Source organism: Corvus brachyrhynchos, unplaced genomic scaffold (genome assembly GCF_000691975.1).
Source record: "Corvus brachyrhynchos isolate BGI_N302 unplaced genomic scaffold, ASM69197v1 scaffold117, whole genome shotgun sequence".
NCBI classification, from domain to species: domain Eukaryota; kingdom Metazoa; phylum Chordata; class Aves; order Passeriformes; family Corvidae; genus Corvus; species Corvus brachyrhynchos.
The window spans coordinates 2,376,461-2,394,070 of record NW_008238833.1 but is presented as its reverse complement, the minus strand read 5'-3'; the positions used below and the strand labels follow the sequence as shown (position 1 = coordinate 2,394,070).

The following is a 17,610-nucleotide window of genomic DNA, read 5'->3' as shown; positions in this document are numbered from 1 at the left end:
TGCTGGTTATATGCAGTGAATTTATACTGAGATTTAAACAAATGTGTCTGCTCAACCTGGGAAAATTCCTTTGGCAATAGATCTAGAAAATGCCAGGGTCTGCAAGATGAAACTTCAGATGGTTTTCTGCTACTGTGTCAAAACATGGGAAAATTTTGAATACCTATTATGAATCAGTACAGCACTGATACAACAGTTATTTTGATTTATGGTTTTTAGTGTACTCTAAGAGAAAAGGATACATATCAAAAGTGGAACTCAAAGCAAACTTATTATTTATTTATCTAGGTTATTGAGAAAATATTATTTGCACTATGAAGCACATTCATTTTAGCAGTACCTTATAGACTACTGAGGGCAGTACAGACTATACTCTTCTTTTTGTACAAGCACTGTCAAAGAAAGCTTTTAAACCTCCTGTTGTGGGTATTTTAAAGAACAACCAGGAATTATTAAGTAGAGAGGGGTTGAATTAAAAATTCGAGCTGTCTTTTTGACTGGGAATAATGGATTAATTAGAGGCCAAGCCATCTGTATTTCTTTGTCAGCAAGAAATTACTGTGTCATGGATTATGACACTGTATAACACCTACCAGAATAGTGACATTGTAATGTCACCATACTCATACTTTCATCTCTTTTCGATGGGTGATCATGTCATTACAAAGGATGTGAAATGCAACATCACCATAAATCATCCACATAAATGAATGTAACTTGTGATAACTTCGTGACACTATTCGTTCTGCAAGAACTGTCTTGCTGAGGGTACAATTGGTCCACTAAAATTGAGACAGCTCAATTTTTATTTTAATGTACTATTTGAAATTCTTTCCTGTCTGCAAAACATGGAGGAAAAATATAAATTTAATTTGAAATTTACCAAAATTAGAAAACACACACAAAATATATACCACAATAGCCTTAAAAAACTAAAGCTAAATCATATGACACAAATACAAACATGGATACATATTCAAATTATAGCAAAAAAAAATTAATGAATGATACTACATTGTTTTCTTGTAAAAAAGATTGCAGAAAAAAGGCTGATTTTTAAGCATTTGTATTCAGTGATTAATGTTTTTCATCTATGGACACAGATTTTATTTCCCTTCTTTTTCCTTTTGCTAAAAAGAAGGTTCAAACCATCAACATGTATTTTTACGATCTTTACAGGAAAAGCCAGGAACAATGTAGATCCATGTGTAAATTGAATTCCTTTCTTCTTTCTGAACTCTGCTGAACAAGTAGAAAATGAATGTAAATGAGGAAGGAAAGCAGCCAGAGTTCCTCAGGGTTCCACTGGGAATGTAAAGAACATGTTGCTGGTGATATTTCTGCTGCTGTATTTAGCGCCAATAAATCTCCAAAGAATTTTTTTTTTTTTTTTCAAAACAGCAAACTGTTGCAAACCTCAGTTAATGCACTCTGCATAATAGTACTTCTAAATTCATACATGGTTCCTTTTTGTTTTCTCAAGCTAAGCACCTAGAGACCCCAAAGCAAGTCAGGGAAAAATAACCACTGCATACATTAGAAAATTCATAACTACAAAGCCCTAGTCTGTAGAATTACTAAGCTTTTTACTATTCTACTTGACTGTCAGTACAAGGTATTTTACAAGTATTAAAGCCAACAAGTCAAACAGGTAGACTGATGTAATGTTAATAGAGCAGTTTTAAGAGCATATTTTGTGTAATAATGAGATGGTTAGAAAATGTGTGAAAAAGAAGACAGGAGAGAAGCGAGAGGAAGAGAAGGAAATGGTAAAATATTGCTATACTTAATCTACCACACAGGTAAATGTCAACTCACAAAATGAAAAAGGTTTTTGCATTTTGCTTGGTGAAGTAAACCTTCTCTAACTAGGAAACTTAATGCCCAAGATCTGCTGACTTCTCTGGGAGCAGAAGACCTGACACATAAGGAAGAATAAGCCATAGGACAACGGGCCTATTACATGCACCCTACTGTTAAGGAAAGTTTTCACAAACAATTCCTGCTTCTTGGCACACTCCCTAGTACCTCCATTGATTTTTTCTTTTGAAGCCCTGACTGTCTTAACGTGCTCCAGTACTGATTAACTAATTCACAGATCAGCTAAGGTTGTAGGGGACTTCCAGAGGTCATCTAGTTCAACCCCCACACTACAGAAAGGACACAAGGAGCAGATTGCACAGGATCATGTACAGCAAGTTGTTGAATAGATCAAAGGAGAGAGACTCCACAACATCTCCAGGCAACCTGTGCTCAGTCACACTCAAAATAAAAAAGTGTTTCTTGATGTTTCATTTTGTGCTCATTGTCTCCTGTCAGAGGGCACTAGTAAATAAAAAGCCTGCCTCCATCCTCTTTGCACCCTCCTTTCAGATTCTTGTGACATTGATCACATTGGCCTGAGCCTTCTTTTCTCCAGGCTGAACAGGACCAGGTCTCAGCCTTCCTGCACTGGAGACATACTTCATTTCATTGGACTGCCTTCAGTTTGCCCATGTTTCTCTTGTGCTGTGGAGTCCAGAACCCGACGCAGCATTTCAAGTATGACCTCCCCTGGGCTGGAAGAGGAGTTGTGGATGTCCAATCCTTGGAAGCGTTCAAGGCCAGGCTGGGTGGGGCCCTGAACAGCCTGGTCTAGTGGGAAGTGTCCCTGCCCATGGCACGGGATCTGGAATGAGATGATCTTTAAGGTCCACTCCAACTCAAATCATTCTGCGATTGCATGATTCTCTGAATTTATCATAACATACGGGTCAACGAAGAGCATGCTTTTGCTTTTAAGCTCTTCAGTTAATTCCTAAAATCTGCTTGAGGTACTCCATTCCTATAAATATAACCATTTAACAGCTTTTGTTTATTTTTTCCTTGTCACACTGTTGTGCTGTGCACTTTGAGAATTCACACTTACAGAGATGATGTGAAAGGAATGCAAAAATTAGCTGAATGACAGGAAGAAATAAAGCTGGGAAACAAGGTGCAACACCAGTTGGAAACTATACATCTAAATACTCCCAGAAATAAAAGCAGAAGTGGCAGAGTCTGTTGTAACACACTGGTAAGATAATTTGATTTGCTGCCTTACCAAAGAATAGTGACTTCCATCCTTGATCTATCCAAACAGTCTTGTGAAACTGGTTTCAGAAATCTGAGGTGATGTTATTGTCTTATCTCATAAAACACTGTAAATACCATCACTATTCTTGAATAAGGGAAGGTGGACACAGTATCTGAAAAAAAAGTACTGAGACGAAATATAGAGAATTATTCTTTCGCAAATATCTATCCAACATGTTAATAGTGATTTTAGTTTTAACCATTACCTAAATTCTAAATGACAGAAATATGCTGAACTAATTCTATTCTGATTCCTTTTCTTTTATTAATTTCAAATTAAGCATGAGAAATACTTCCATTGTTTCATCTAGAAAAGAAGTGACAGCTGAGGAGAATACTATTTATCTAACTTTGACAGTGAAATAAAATAGAAGTATCAGTGCACTAAATATGCATTGTTATGAACTTCCAGATATCAAAATTTGTACTAATTTAAGTATTATGACACTCTCATATTGAAATAGGTAGGAAAACTTTGAAAACTGCTCTCAGGGTTTTAATACTTTCATTACATGAGAAAGTTTATATTTCATAACTAAATTAGCTGATTTTGAGTAACTGTTTCTACACATCTGATTTTATGTAGAAAAAGACTGTGGGACCCATGAAGAAGAGAGATATGTAAAAGAGTATACAGTGTGAGAACTACACTGCATTGTAAGAATACTACTGAGAATGATTAATAAGGCTTTCAGCCTGTATCCTAAAATAATCTCTCAGGACTGTTATTCTTGTCTTTGCTGATGATACCTGGAGGACAGACTTCTAATTTAATGTGCCTAAATTAAATACCTAGTATAGGAAGTAAAATTATGTCCACTTACTTCCAAAACTCTTAAATAGAAGGATGATATGATAAGCAAATATATTTAACATAGATTTACAAAGCAAGATATATTTTAGCAGATATTCATCTTAATTCAAAAGCAAACACAAACCAATCCTATAGATGTCAAAATAATTTCTGCAGAGGGCTTCTGTTCGGAAGATTGGTTGATTTGTTTGGTTGTCTACAGTTAAACATAGCAGATGTACAGTTTTGCAATGTATCTGCAAAACTTCTTTAAGAAATGAAATCTCTATGTCTATATATATATCTCATCTGTATATCCACAGATGAGATAATTAGAATTCTGTCATTGGCTGATCAACTGAGAATATACTATTCTAAATCTTTCTTTACTGTTCTGAAAAATCTACATTTGCACATGATCTATTTAGGTTTTTACACTTCTATCTATTATGAATTCAGGCAAGTACCAAAGGACTTACTCTCCAGTCATACTGTATGGATTTAATTTCATTAAGGAAAGCTAGTTTACTGTTAAGACAGCAGGGTGCTGTAAATTTTATTTTAACCATTTGGAATGTGTGATACAATAAAATTAACAGGAAAAAATCTCTCATTCCTGGAGCTGTAAGGTTTACTTAGTGAATCTCCCTTACCAATTGGGGCAGCAGAAGTGGGTGGTAGGGTGGGGCAGCAGGAGAGTAAATTAGTCAGAGTTTTATAAAACTAAAAAAAGGCAGTAGAAATTAGATATGAGCAGTGATTGGGCACAAATCTATTTAATAAAAATTCACACTAGTTCATTTGTATAAGATAGATGGATTTGATTTAATCTTGCCAAAAAACCCACTAAATTACACACCAAATGAGGCTAAACTCCCTTTATCACCAATAGAAAGGTCATTTTTATGAAGTTAATCAGCTCATCCAAGGTATAATGAAGACTATTGAAAGACCAGCATCTATTTAACAATTGTTTTTCTTTTTTTTTTTCCTTTTGTTTTACCTTTTCTTTCTTTTTTAAAGGGCGAGAGAGTTACCTGAAATTCATATTCCTGCAAATTGAAGATCAAAGCCGTGCTGCAATACATGCTGTTACAAGAACACTCCTGTCTCTACATTATCTCAGAGGAAATTATGCCTGGCTGGCTCTACTCATTAATTACAAGAATGCTCTTTGGGCCTGGTTGAGGACATAGAGAGACCAGGACAGTTATTGTCTTATCTCAGTTTATTTGGCTAACACATCAATTGCAGGAGCTACAAGTCAAAATTCTCTAACTCGTTTTAGAAGTTCAAATAAAACCATTTCTGACATTTATTAATCTGTGACATTTGAATGTTTCCTAAGAAGCATGTGGGGATATCTTGAAATAGGTTATATCAATATCTCTAAGAAGTCTAAGCAGAACAAGGTCTCATTTTCTGAGTCTTAGTACATAAAACTTCAGCACAGTGCCTGAAATTTACTGAATTAAAGCAGTATTGATTTGTTGTTAGAAGAATGGGGTGCAGCATGTGAGGGACATACAGAAACAGCTCTACTTGCAAATCCTAAAAGTTGCATGGTGGAGACATTTTTTTAAGCAACTCATTCCTAGTATGACCAGGGCGGGCCCTGCATTTTCTTTACGAACTAAAGTCTAAAGCAAATGTGTAGGTCAAGCACAAAAATGGTTAAAAGGCATTGCACATAAATCAATAAATCCCATCAAAGCAATCCCTATTTACATTTTGGCCTGTTTGACACCATTAAGGTGAAGCTGATAATCTATTAACTCCATCAATATTTAATACAATGAGATAATAAATAAGAGGGAACAATTGTGAACTGAATAATAGCAATTTTTTCCTACTGGCATTATAATATGTTGTAATGCAAAATCTCACTTGTAATTTTGCCATATTATTATATCAAGAACATAGGGGCTTGTTTACTTAGGTAGCGTATGGCCTTGAGGATTAATCATCTCTAAGTGTGTGATCCTTGGAATTCATAATAAAAGCTTAAAAGCAAATTTAACTATTTATCCATTGCAATTTAAATTTAAGACAGAGGAAAACTACTAGTATCACTGTCAGCTGTGATCGTGTCTCACTGAACACAGGAACAAAACAAGTTCCACACTAACAAAAATATCTCTGCAAGGAATAAAACACATTCTCTGGGTTCAACTGCAAAAATTCTAAAATTATGTCCACGAAGTTCCCTGAACACGGACTCTTAAAGACCTGGCAATCCTTTTACAGTATTGCAATAACTTGGGCAGACAACATAATGTGCTGCGGATATGCCTTTGCAACTAGAGCAAAGGCAAATTTCAGGGCTCCCACCCAGAAGTGAACTCATCAATTGCTGATTTTTTTTGTACTGGTTACTCCTAGACAAATTAAGCCAATGCTAGACAAATCTAATTTGAAATTAATTATGAGAATATTGCGATCAGAGCCTTGGAAAGCAGTTTTGATGAATTTCTCTGCAGATACATTAATATTCTTTGTGGATTTAGAAACAGGACATAGATCTATTTTTAATCCTTTACTTTTATTTCACGCCAAAAAATCTCCATTAAAGTATGCTGGGACTAGAGCTAGGTTTTTTATTTTACAATTTCTTGTTACTTAAACACCAAGAAAATAACAAAAACCACTGTGATTAATTCTGTCTTTAGTAAGATGCTTCTTTCTTGAGTCAGTCTGACAAATAACTGAAGTCTTTATATTCTTTATACAGATGAATATTATCTGTATTTGATACCTCCAAATATTTTAGGAATTTTGAGCTTCTTGGAATATTATTCAGCACTGTTTACACAGTGGAATGAAATAATATAAGGCTTCCCCATACCAGTTTTTGTAGAAGGAAAACTGATGGAAACGTGTGAGTAAAAGAGGGAAAGAAGAAATTTATTTAAACTTTCACGAGAACAGATATAATAAAAATGTTCCAGAGAGACTCAGGTTATAAATGGGAAGCCTTTCTAGAAAGGCATGTGCTTTCACTCTATTTGGAGGATTAATTAGTATTTTAAAATGAACTTTTTCACTGACATGAGTAATGTAAAAATGAGGTTAATTAAGAAAAGTTCATTACAGAACTCTAAAATTTATGACAAAATATTCCTTATCAAAGTGGAAACTCAATAATTTCCTTTTTTAAAGTATTTCTAAAAATTAGAAATATTTTAAATCATAATTTTCTTAAGTCTTACATCAAAAAATAATTAATTTAATATTTTTTAAAGTATTTTCCTTGTCATAAAAATTCTTATCACAGGTATTTTAAAACCTTACCAACAAATATAAGGGCAACTGACCAAAAGAAACGTTATAGTAAATAAGACCTTGTGGGTTCCTTGGAAATGGTATTGAATTGATTGATTTTTTCTTTTTTTTTTCATATATCACACACAATCAGAAGGCTAATTTTTTGCATTAGATCTCCTACTTAATTTTTCTTATAACAGTCTGGCATATCTACTATGCTGCCAGACTGCACTACAGTACTTGTCTTCCTGTGCAAGTTGGAACACATGCAAACTTATAGCCTTAACTACCACAGAAAACAGTATAAATTATAGACATTGTTTAAGACCATCCTGAACAGGACAGAGAAGAGCCAGAGAGTTTTCTTTCCTTTTCTTTTCTTTTCTTTCCTTTCCTTTCAGTTTTTAACAAACTTACTTTTTTCATTCCTAAATCTAATCTAATGGGAAATTCTGAATTGTAAAGGAACGCATACAGGATATCTTGATAAACCAAATATTTGACATTTCTTTTGTTATCCTTAAAGGTGCAGATTAAAAGTTCTTAAATTTTAATTATGATGCAAACATCAAACTAAAAACCACAGTAGAAGTCTAAAAGTACAAACTGGTCAACTTTTAGATTGTTGTTTGCCTTGCACTGTCTTCTATTAGATGAGATAATCCAATTGTAGACAATGTATATCAGGACTTATACCAACTAAATCATATGCTAAACTCACTAAGGCCAGCACTAGGCCCCATTTCACCCAATGAGTCAAATCAATGGTGAAATTAATGTAAGGAAAGATCTGCAATGGTTTCTTGTTCATTTCACTGTGTCCATTCCTGTCTGAGTTGCCCAATTTGTACATTATTTATAATCTTTTTCCACAGCTATGAATGTTAAACTCATTAAAATGATACATCTAACACTGTTACAAAGTTTTAAGAACGGCCCAGCAAATGGAAAATATATATTCTATACTTTTGAAAATTCTGTTTAAAATGGTCATCAAACAATATGAATTAAGCAAAGAAAAAATATATTATAAACAGAAAAATATGCTACTTTGGGTCATAATTATTTTATAAAATTTGATTATTCTGATATATTACAGAGAGTAAATGATAGGTACAAGCATAAACTCTAGAGAATTGTAATGTTTCATGTAACTCCTGGTGGGTAAGATCACCAAATCAGAGTGGATTTATTTTCCTGCAGACGTAATGATTTCACTCCTCACCTTCCATCCATCTATGACATTTGTAGATGTAGAAGAGATCATCACAAACCTCACTTCATAATATCTTAGTAAAAACTTAGCTATAAGGCAAAAAGCATTAATTTCTGTACTCTACTGTTCTTTTTCAGCATATTTTCCTTCTACATTTTATTGTTGCATTTTAATTATTATTAAAATTATTACTATATTATTACTATATTATTAATATATTTTAATGCTTAGCGTTAAAAAATAATTTTTGAGACGTTTTTCACTTTTAACTTTTTGAACAGGGTAGGGCTTCAATGACAAGTAAAAAACAGTTGGAGAATCATCTAGACCAAGCAGCTCATCTAAGAGTAGTTTCCACAGGGCTTAGAGAAAAGCAGCATTTTTAGAGAGGGATTCAGAACTGCTAAGTTACTTTGTGCTAATGTCAGGAAATATTTATGAACATACTCATCTTTTTCTTCTAAAATGGCTGACTCTGTGATCCATTGTTCTTTTAAAATCACTTTAAAATCAATAGTAAATTTCAATGATGCCACATCCTCTTGCAGATGATGAGATTATATTCTTTTTTTACCTAACTCACTTAAATCACAGGCTCAGTCAGAATGCCTGTCTTCACATTTCCTCCTGGACAAAATGAGAGTACTGTCATTCACAGTGTTATAGGGAGTTTAAATACTATCACTTGCAATTCTGTGCTGAACAGAGATGATACTCTTTATGGCTGTGTGGTGAGCCACAGCAAACCACCTACAGCTTTGCACTGAGCTAAATTGATGCTACCTATAGTGCCATGACTACAACACTCCCTTTTCACAGTTGCACACCATATTAAGGGCAAACACAGGCCATGGTGCACTCACCACAGGGTCATGCTCCAGTGGACATCAATGGTACAGGAACAGTTTAACCACTGAGCTCACTGTAGAAGCTGTAGGGATGCTAAGATAAAAACATTAAAAAACTATATGTCCTCCTCACTCCCCCAACATACAACCACAGAAAAACTTCAGTCAAAACCAGCTCTGATGGAGTATTTAACAAAATTCTAGAAAAAGCCTTTCTATATGAATACCTAGCATTAAGGTTGATAAATCCAAAGACGTGAACTAAAACCGCTGCTGAAGTTGTCTCAGTACATAGCACACCTAGCCATGTTGAACAAAATCCAAAAGTGCAGGATGTGCTCTTCACTATTATCAACATTTTTCACACTACTGCACTTAACAGGGAAAAACCTCCCTATCAAAGCAGTCCACTGAGCAAAGCAGTTACGAGTCTTGGTGCTGTATGGAGCTTGATAAACTGCCTCCCACTGTCTTATCATGGAGCAGTGTATGCATATATCCTGCTTTCTGACAGGAGAGAGATTTATTTTTCACACTTTATTTTCATTCGGTTTGGGAAAGAGATTTAGTCAGAGTACAGTTAAGAAATCGCTGTTTCTGAACTGCTAGCAACAATTTAAACAAAGGCAGTCTAGAGTTGACAAGTGCATCTTTAACTCTGGAACAGCAAGAAGTTCACTCATAGCTACCTATGTTCATCAGCTCACATAGCTATGAAGTATATTTATTCATTATTTGATACATGACCTCTTCACATCAGCTGGCTTGTCTCCCATGTGGAGAAACTGCCAGATTTTGCTCTTATATAATCTAGTAATTTTTCCAAATAATGATCATGTTCTCAACACAGGAGCTGATGATTACTTTTTTGGGGTGACTCCAACAAGTAACCATGTGTTCAAGTGGTAACAAAGCTTTTTACATAATCCACTGATAAACAAATGAACAAATAGAAATTAAACACATAAGTACTTTTGCATATGAAGATTTTCAGGTATGATATAGACAACAAGTATTAACTTCATATTGACTAAGACTGCTCTGAGTTTAATCCACTGCCTCTACTCTGAGGGGAAAGTCTGACAGAAAAAGATAGCACAGAGGGAGCAGAGGAGAATATTTGCAAGTAGGCAAATATGTGTTACCTTCCAACACAGATAATTATCATATATAGAGTAGCTATGGACTTTAGCTGTGGGAAGAAGATAATATCATTGCTGAAACTTTATAATCTTAATAATTACATGACTTTTAATTCAAATACAGCAATGAGTTTATCTCCCTGGATCATTTCTGGAGGTGTTTTATACACATTCTGATTTTTTCCCCGAAGTTAAACATTTACTTCCATCTTTTATTCTCTAAATATATTCAATCCATGGTAGCAAATAGTTTTTGTGATGTTATTTGCTATAAAAATCTTTTGCATTTGAAAGAGCAAGGAGTTTTCATTTACCCCAGAACTGTGGTCTGTGGTTTGTCAGTTCAATCTCGTGTTGTCATGAAGCATGTTTGACCATGCTAGGTAAAAACAGAAGAGACCACCATACACACTTGGCAATATACCACTTGAAGAGTCCTGACTGGAACTTTTTATCAAAGAAAAGTAAACTCTGGAAGTCTCAAGGACACAGAGAACTTTTGCAATAATACATTTGCTACCTAAAACTGGAATTGAGCAGCGAGAAATAAATACATAAAACCCCTTTGCAGTTGTTTTTGGTTGCTGTTGGTTTTTTCCCTTAACATCTTGACATACAGTGTGGTATTTTCTTCAGTTATTTACTGCAAAAATTATCAGCAATTTTAGATTTTTCTTACTGCTACGTTATATTTCTATAGGTGGGAGGCAACCTGTAAATTAGATTGTCAGAAGGTTTGAGCTTGGTATTCCTTAGGCTTAAAAGCTGTAGGTGCTATTTCTTGGAACAGGGCTGGACATGAACCAAAAATTTGGTTGTTATTCAAGCTTTCTCATGTGGATGTAGGACAGGAAAGCCAGAAAAATTCCAGAGCACATCTAGCCTGATAATTTGATAGCACATTGAGAAACTTCTGACCAGCTCTATGAAAGTGAGCAATAGAAAGCTTGCTATGCTCTCACTGAGCATCCAGGGGGAATGTGGAAGGTGTGTGTGGGGAGAACGGGGATTAATACAACTCAGAATTATTTAGAAGGCAACCCAGTCTTACTCTCTTTCAGCACAGGTACATGCACACACACACACACACACACACACTCACTTATTCACTTGCATTGACCACAGAATTTCTATTAGAACTTGATAAAACATTTAATTTTTAAAGTTATTTAATTTTGTTTTCCAACTTGAAGCATTTTCATATCTCCCAGCTCTCCTAGTAGACCTCTTCCAATATTGGTTTGACCTCATTACAGGAAAACTAGTATTTCGTTTCAAAGCTGAATTTGTCACATTTCCAAGGTTTCACTGCCCTTTTATTGTATTCCTATTAGAAAAGGCCAGGTAAATGATGGAAGAAACATTTTACTAACCTCTAATGACTTTTTGAAATGAAGTTAATACCTTATTATGTATTTGTGATATTGTTACTGCTGCTTGGAAACTCTAAATTATTCTGTATTATGAGCTAACTACTCCTTGTACATGTGTGGCACTGGAAGTAAGGGAAAACAGACTCAGTTGCTTCTTAAGACTAAATTTTACTCTTTTTATTACTTCTGATCATGAGAAGTGGTCATCTAGAAGCACACTTAAGGAAAATGTTAACCACTTCATAGAATGAATTACTTTTGCAAGCAAACCAATTACAAATATTCCTACAAAAACCTTATCACTCTTGCAATGTGTAGTCTAACAGCTGAATTCCCAGTAATATGAATGAAAGTAGCAGAGGTTCCTGCGGATGAGGACTTCTAGTGAAGTGCCACCCACTGCAGTATTTGGAAAAATATGACATGGAATATCTGGGAAGAGTCGTAAGAACTACTTTCAACATTTTGTCAGCCTGGAGTAGGAAACCAGCTTTATAAATTAAACATAGAAAAATATATATTAAAAAGAACAACCCAAACATGCAATCAAGCAGAAGGATTTCTCCTAAAAATATTTTCTTAAATCCATACTCAGTACTTTTTTCATGCCTACAACTTTTCCAATCCTTAACACTCCTGATTACTTAGCATTAAACACACTTCAGGATTCTGATAGCAGTAAACAATTTTTATATTTCCACTGTTCTTTTGGATTTAAAATTATAGAAATTGCAACATTGAGCAGATAAGTGCTTTTCTGCCCGATTCAACTAAGCACTGGATCCAGGAGTGAGGATGTGCACAGCAATCTACCTTGGGTTTCACCACTGCGGCTGTTTCCTTCCTTTGCACTTTTTGCAAATGCAGTACTTCTGGATGGGCAGTAGAAGGTTTAAGTGTGTTACCTCATTTTTCATTTTTACTCAGATGTCTGTGAACATGAAAGTCCCCAGGCACCAGTACTTATCTAGAACTCTGTCTCCAGGCTTTTATGCTCAGCTATCAAAGGTGACAATGTTGCATGGTATTTCCTATACTGTCATCAGTGCAGGGCCAGGAGTTGGGGGCAGGGTACCATGGGTAACTGTATAGACTTATCAGTGATAAACACTGGTCATTCATATGTTCATCCTTCATTTGGCAGAGCAGCAACATTTCACATACTGTCCACTGAATTGGGAAGGACATTGTCTAAAAAATGGAAGAATAAAAACAAGAAATAGTCCTGGCACTAAGAGTAGTATGCATATTTATTTGGTTTGGTTAATGAATTTGTGAACCTTAGGCTATGAATTTTAATCCTGGCCATGGCTGCTGTAATTCTGAAAGTTGCATATTGAGCAGGTTTGAGATGTGTTTTGGAAGCTGATAAGTGCAAATGATAGAGACAATTCCTAAAAGCCTCCAAGAAGCCAGATGGAGAGGGATGGATATGATAAAAAACTGGAAGCACCTGAGATCGCTGCCAGCTGCAGGTCAAAACTAGACAGGACATTTGTGTTTGTTCTACATGTGCTCTCTTACTTAAGAGCATTTTTTGTAAGTCTTCATTTATACTATATTCTAGCAAACAACTGTTCAGAAAAAGTCATGCTGGTTCTAACTTTGAGCACCATATTGAGGGATACAGAAAAAAACCTCAGTATTTAGGCAGTCTTTGCTCGGTAGTAAGAATGTTTTATGTGAACAGAAATGAATGGTGCATAGAGATGAGGTTTAAGGACAAATGTTTATCCACTTGATACTATGAACAGTGACCACCGGGTCTCAGAGGTACTGCCTATATCTTGTGAAGTCTTGCTACTCTCATTACACCCATAATTTTATTGATGCCATGAATTATACAGTCTTACAGAGAAAATGAGTCTCACTTTGCCCTGATTAACATGCAGAAGGTAATAATACAGAAGTAGATAAATGGGCAGGGGAGCAAAAAGGCATACAGAATATGTGTTAGATTAAAACAGAATTAGAACTCTATAAATACCACTCACTCTATTATGCAACCTTTAGCATATATTTAAACTTGAAACACCTTGTAGCAGGCAGCAATAATTATTAAAGGAGTGACAGGAGTCCTATTCTCAATAGATTTTTCAAGTGTCTTACATCTGCAAATAAAACCCACTGTCTTAATTTTTCTATAAACCATGAGATGATAACCTGATGTAATTTTTTTCTATTGTAAAAATCCTTCCCTTTCTGAAACATGAAGAGACATACCTATTTGTCTCATAACCAGGTCAGAAGGGCTGTTTTAAAGCAAAACCTTTCAGCAATATGCAATTCCAACTTCTCCGAGAAATCAATGCAATAAAATTTTCACAAGTCCAGACAAAAAAGGTTCTCTGCTTAATTGTTCCTAGTGTGAACCAAAATAAATAGCCTTTACTATACACATAAAAGCAGACTGTAAAGTGATTATGGGGAACCAGGACAATAAGACCCTGGGAATATACACCCACGGTAAATTCTGATGAACTTGGATTAAATTTAAACTGAGCATCTCTGTATTTGGGTATTACTGTAACCAAATCAGATTTAAATGCTACTCTGAACTTCAGATTCACAGTTTTCCCCATGGTAATATGTTCTCTTGCAGCGTGATGTCTTTCTCTACAGGAAACCTTCATAGGAGGAAGAAACAGAAAAAAATCCCCCCAAAAGCCTCCAAAAATTAACAGGGTTTTTGCTACTGTTGGTTCGGTAGTGAGGCAGTCTCTAGGTCAAAAACAACAGCTTAACTCCTCTTCAACTCCAGTTTGGCTTGAAGGGCAATACTACACATAAGAAGGAACATATCAATCCTGAGATCTTCTTTTCATTTGTTAATTATCAATATTTCATAATTGTGAAGTTTTTGACAATTTAAGTGTATAACTGTGAGCTGTACTCCCAGACTACCTTTGCCTTAAACCAGAGTAAGAGACATAATTTAGTCCTCACACTTATGTTCAGAAAATAATGCATTTTTTTCTCCATTCAAATATTATTTTCCCTTCAGCTTAGGCAAATTCCATACATTCACACTTAAGCAAAACCCAAAATAACAGGGTCAGTTTTAAGATAAAAGTCATATAAAAATGGGATCAACACAAATTAGAGAGGTCATCCCTTTTCTTGGATTCTTTCCCTCACCACTGCAAAATCAATACGACAGTGTAGTAATCTCTTCCAAACACTGCCTGCTGCTAGGATTGATCCCATGATATGTTGATTTAATGGATAAGTAAGTACTGAATTTTAACACAGCCTAAAAGAACAGAAATTTAATGAACTTTATCTTCGTGGAGCACCATCAATATCATTTGCTCTGTTGTTAACAGTGCATTCAGGCATCAAACTTACTAGGCTACCTTGAATTGCATCAGCTGTTGGAATGAACCATTGAAGTTGTAAACATGTTTTAATGAGTGCTGTAATATAAAAGCATCTCCAAATGCAGGATGATGTAATCAAATGTGATAGTTATGGAGACAGTAAATTACTAGTAATACTGATGATCTTATTAAAATAACTTTGAATCCAATTTTGTTATATTTGGTTAATTTCAGCTCTTATAGCATTAAATTTGACAATGAATAATTATTATTTCACATGAAATAATTAAAAAGTTATCTTTGTGCATATGAAAAATGTATGTTACCACATTATATTCAAAAATGTGAAAACAAGCACTGCAGTTAAAAATTATTTCTTACAGAAGTTAAATCTTCTGCAGTAATACAGAATAAACGTTTAAAAACCCTTAAGAATCGCAAACCAGAATGAAATTTTAAAAAAGGAATGCTTTAGAAACAATCAGATACAAGTAACAAATTATCAGATGAGAGGAACAGTCAATTTAAATGTGGTGCTGAATGACTGGAAAGAGTTTTCAGGGTATAATGTTATTTAAATAAAATTATTCTGTAAATATTGACTTTCAGTTTAACTTGCAAAGTAGTTACACACTTTAATGCTATATTACAATTAGTCACTGCTAATGCTTTTAAGTCTTTGCAAGATATTGCCTGAATGTGCATGCCTAAACAATGCCTGTGGCAAACAGCTGAAGATCATTCCTGTATATCCAATTTTAGGATACAGAATTGTCAGCATATGATATGTGTCTCACAAATTTTAAAGCATATTAATGTGTTTTACAGAGTTAGATTAATCTATTTGGAGCAAACTGTACAGGTATTTTCTCTAACAGCAGCTGAGGGTAAGGAGATATTAGCTGTGTGAAACCAACTGCATGCTCAGGTACATTAGTTGCACAGATAAATACCTTCTGCCAAATGTCAACGTTTAACTCAAAGACTTCAAGACAAAAGAAATAGTTCTTAAGAAGAAATCCTGTATTTAAATTTCTGACATCCTTCTGGAGTTTGCACCAAATGTCCTGCAATTTGTAGCAACAAAAATATAAATTTCAATTAAAAAAAAATTACATCAATAGGTGGTGGTTGTAAGTTACAGCTGCTAGAATCACCAAAATACAAATGCTGACAAAATTTACAATGTGGCTGACAATCCACCACAAATAAAACAAAAATTTCCCTGTCCAAAATCAATGGACTTAGATAAAACAAGAAAATGAAGCTATATGAAGGCAACCAGAATAAATCAGACTGTTTCATGTATGCATCCAAAGCATGTACACTGACATCCATGGGCACTTCCTGCTATCGAATTCCTGTGTAAAATATCATTTTATTGTTACAAATGAAGGTGTTTTATTTCACTGACTTTTGAATTTCATCTTGTGATGACACAAATCCAATAAATTTTGGAAGAATTTGGGAAAAGAATAGCTTAGGAGCTGTTGAGATGCAATAATCATATCTTATTACAAGGACAGGGCTTCTTAATATCTTAGTCTAAATATTTATAGTTTCACCACGCAGTATAGAAGCCCAGAGAAGCTGACTTTAGCCGCATTCCCACCCACCCTTAGGCCCCACTGTGGTCTGAGAAATGCTCATTAGGCTCTGGCCTTGAAGAACTGCACCTGGACTAAGCCCCTCTCCAGCTTGTCAGAAACACTGTCTATTCCCAGGAAGCAGAAGAGCACCAGATTTTTAATGAGCAGCCTTCAACTTTCTTGCCTGAACAACCCAAATAAAATAATATTTCTGTTACTGAACCTTCAAAGAAAGTTACCAACTTGAATTGCATCCAGAACAGAAAATTGCTATGACTAAAACCCACTCTCTTGCAGTCTTACAACAGTGGTCTAAAGTGAGACCCTTTTGAGCTCTCAGTTATGAGGGCCAATGACTACTAAAGCCCCCTATCTAATGACCTTATAAACAGTGGTCCAAAGCAAGAATCTTTTGAGCTCTCACTTTCCCGAAGATAAGTGGCTAATGTATCTCAAACACCAATAATGGGATGGCTGTGAAGCCAACCAAGAACTTTTAGTAACAACGGACATGAAATTTTGGTAGTAGGCTTTGGGAAAGAACAAATTTTGACTGGAAAAGAGGGGCCAGGTGGACATAGGGCAGCAATTTTCTGAGAGAAAGAACCCCAACACAGTACAGCAGAGCACAGAAACGACTGGCAGAAAGCCAACATGGACTTTAAGGTGAGATTGGGACCACCAAAGACTTTAGAAGTCCTCAGACCCATTTCCAGAAAGGCCTTAAAGAATGGACTCTGCATGATAAGTTATTAGCTGAGAAAGTGAGAAACTTGTCTTCAGGGTAAAGAAACCTGGCCATAAAAAGGTACCTCCCCACCCAATCCCAGGCAGTGCCCCTTGGACCCTGGACATCTCATCAGCTGGACCAACACAGCTGGATCGATGCTTATCACCTGGGTTGGCACTGAAACCAGGATCGGCATCCCCTCAGCTGGATTGGCACTGAGA

General features: G+C 35.3%; 1 protein-coding gene across 1 annotated transcript in view; it reads right to left on the bottom strand.

Annotated features, from left to right (window-relative positions):
• Positions 1–17,610, bottom strand: part of LOC108447635 (contactin-5-like) — a 219,819-nt gene that overhangs the window by 140,788 nt on the left and 61,421 nt on the right. The gene's annotated exons all lie outside the window — the stretch shown is intronic.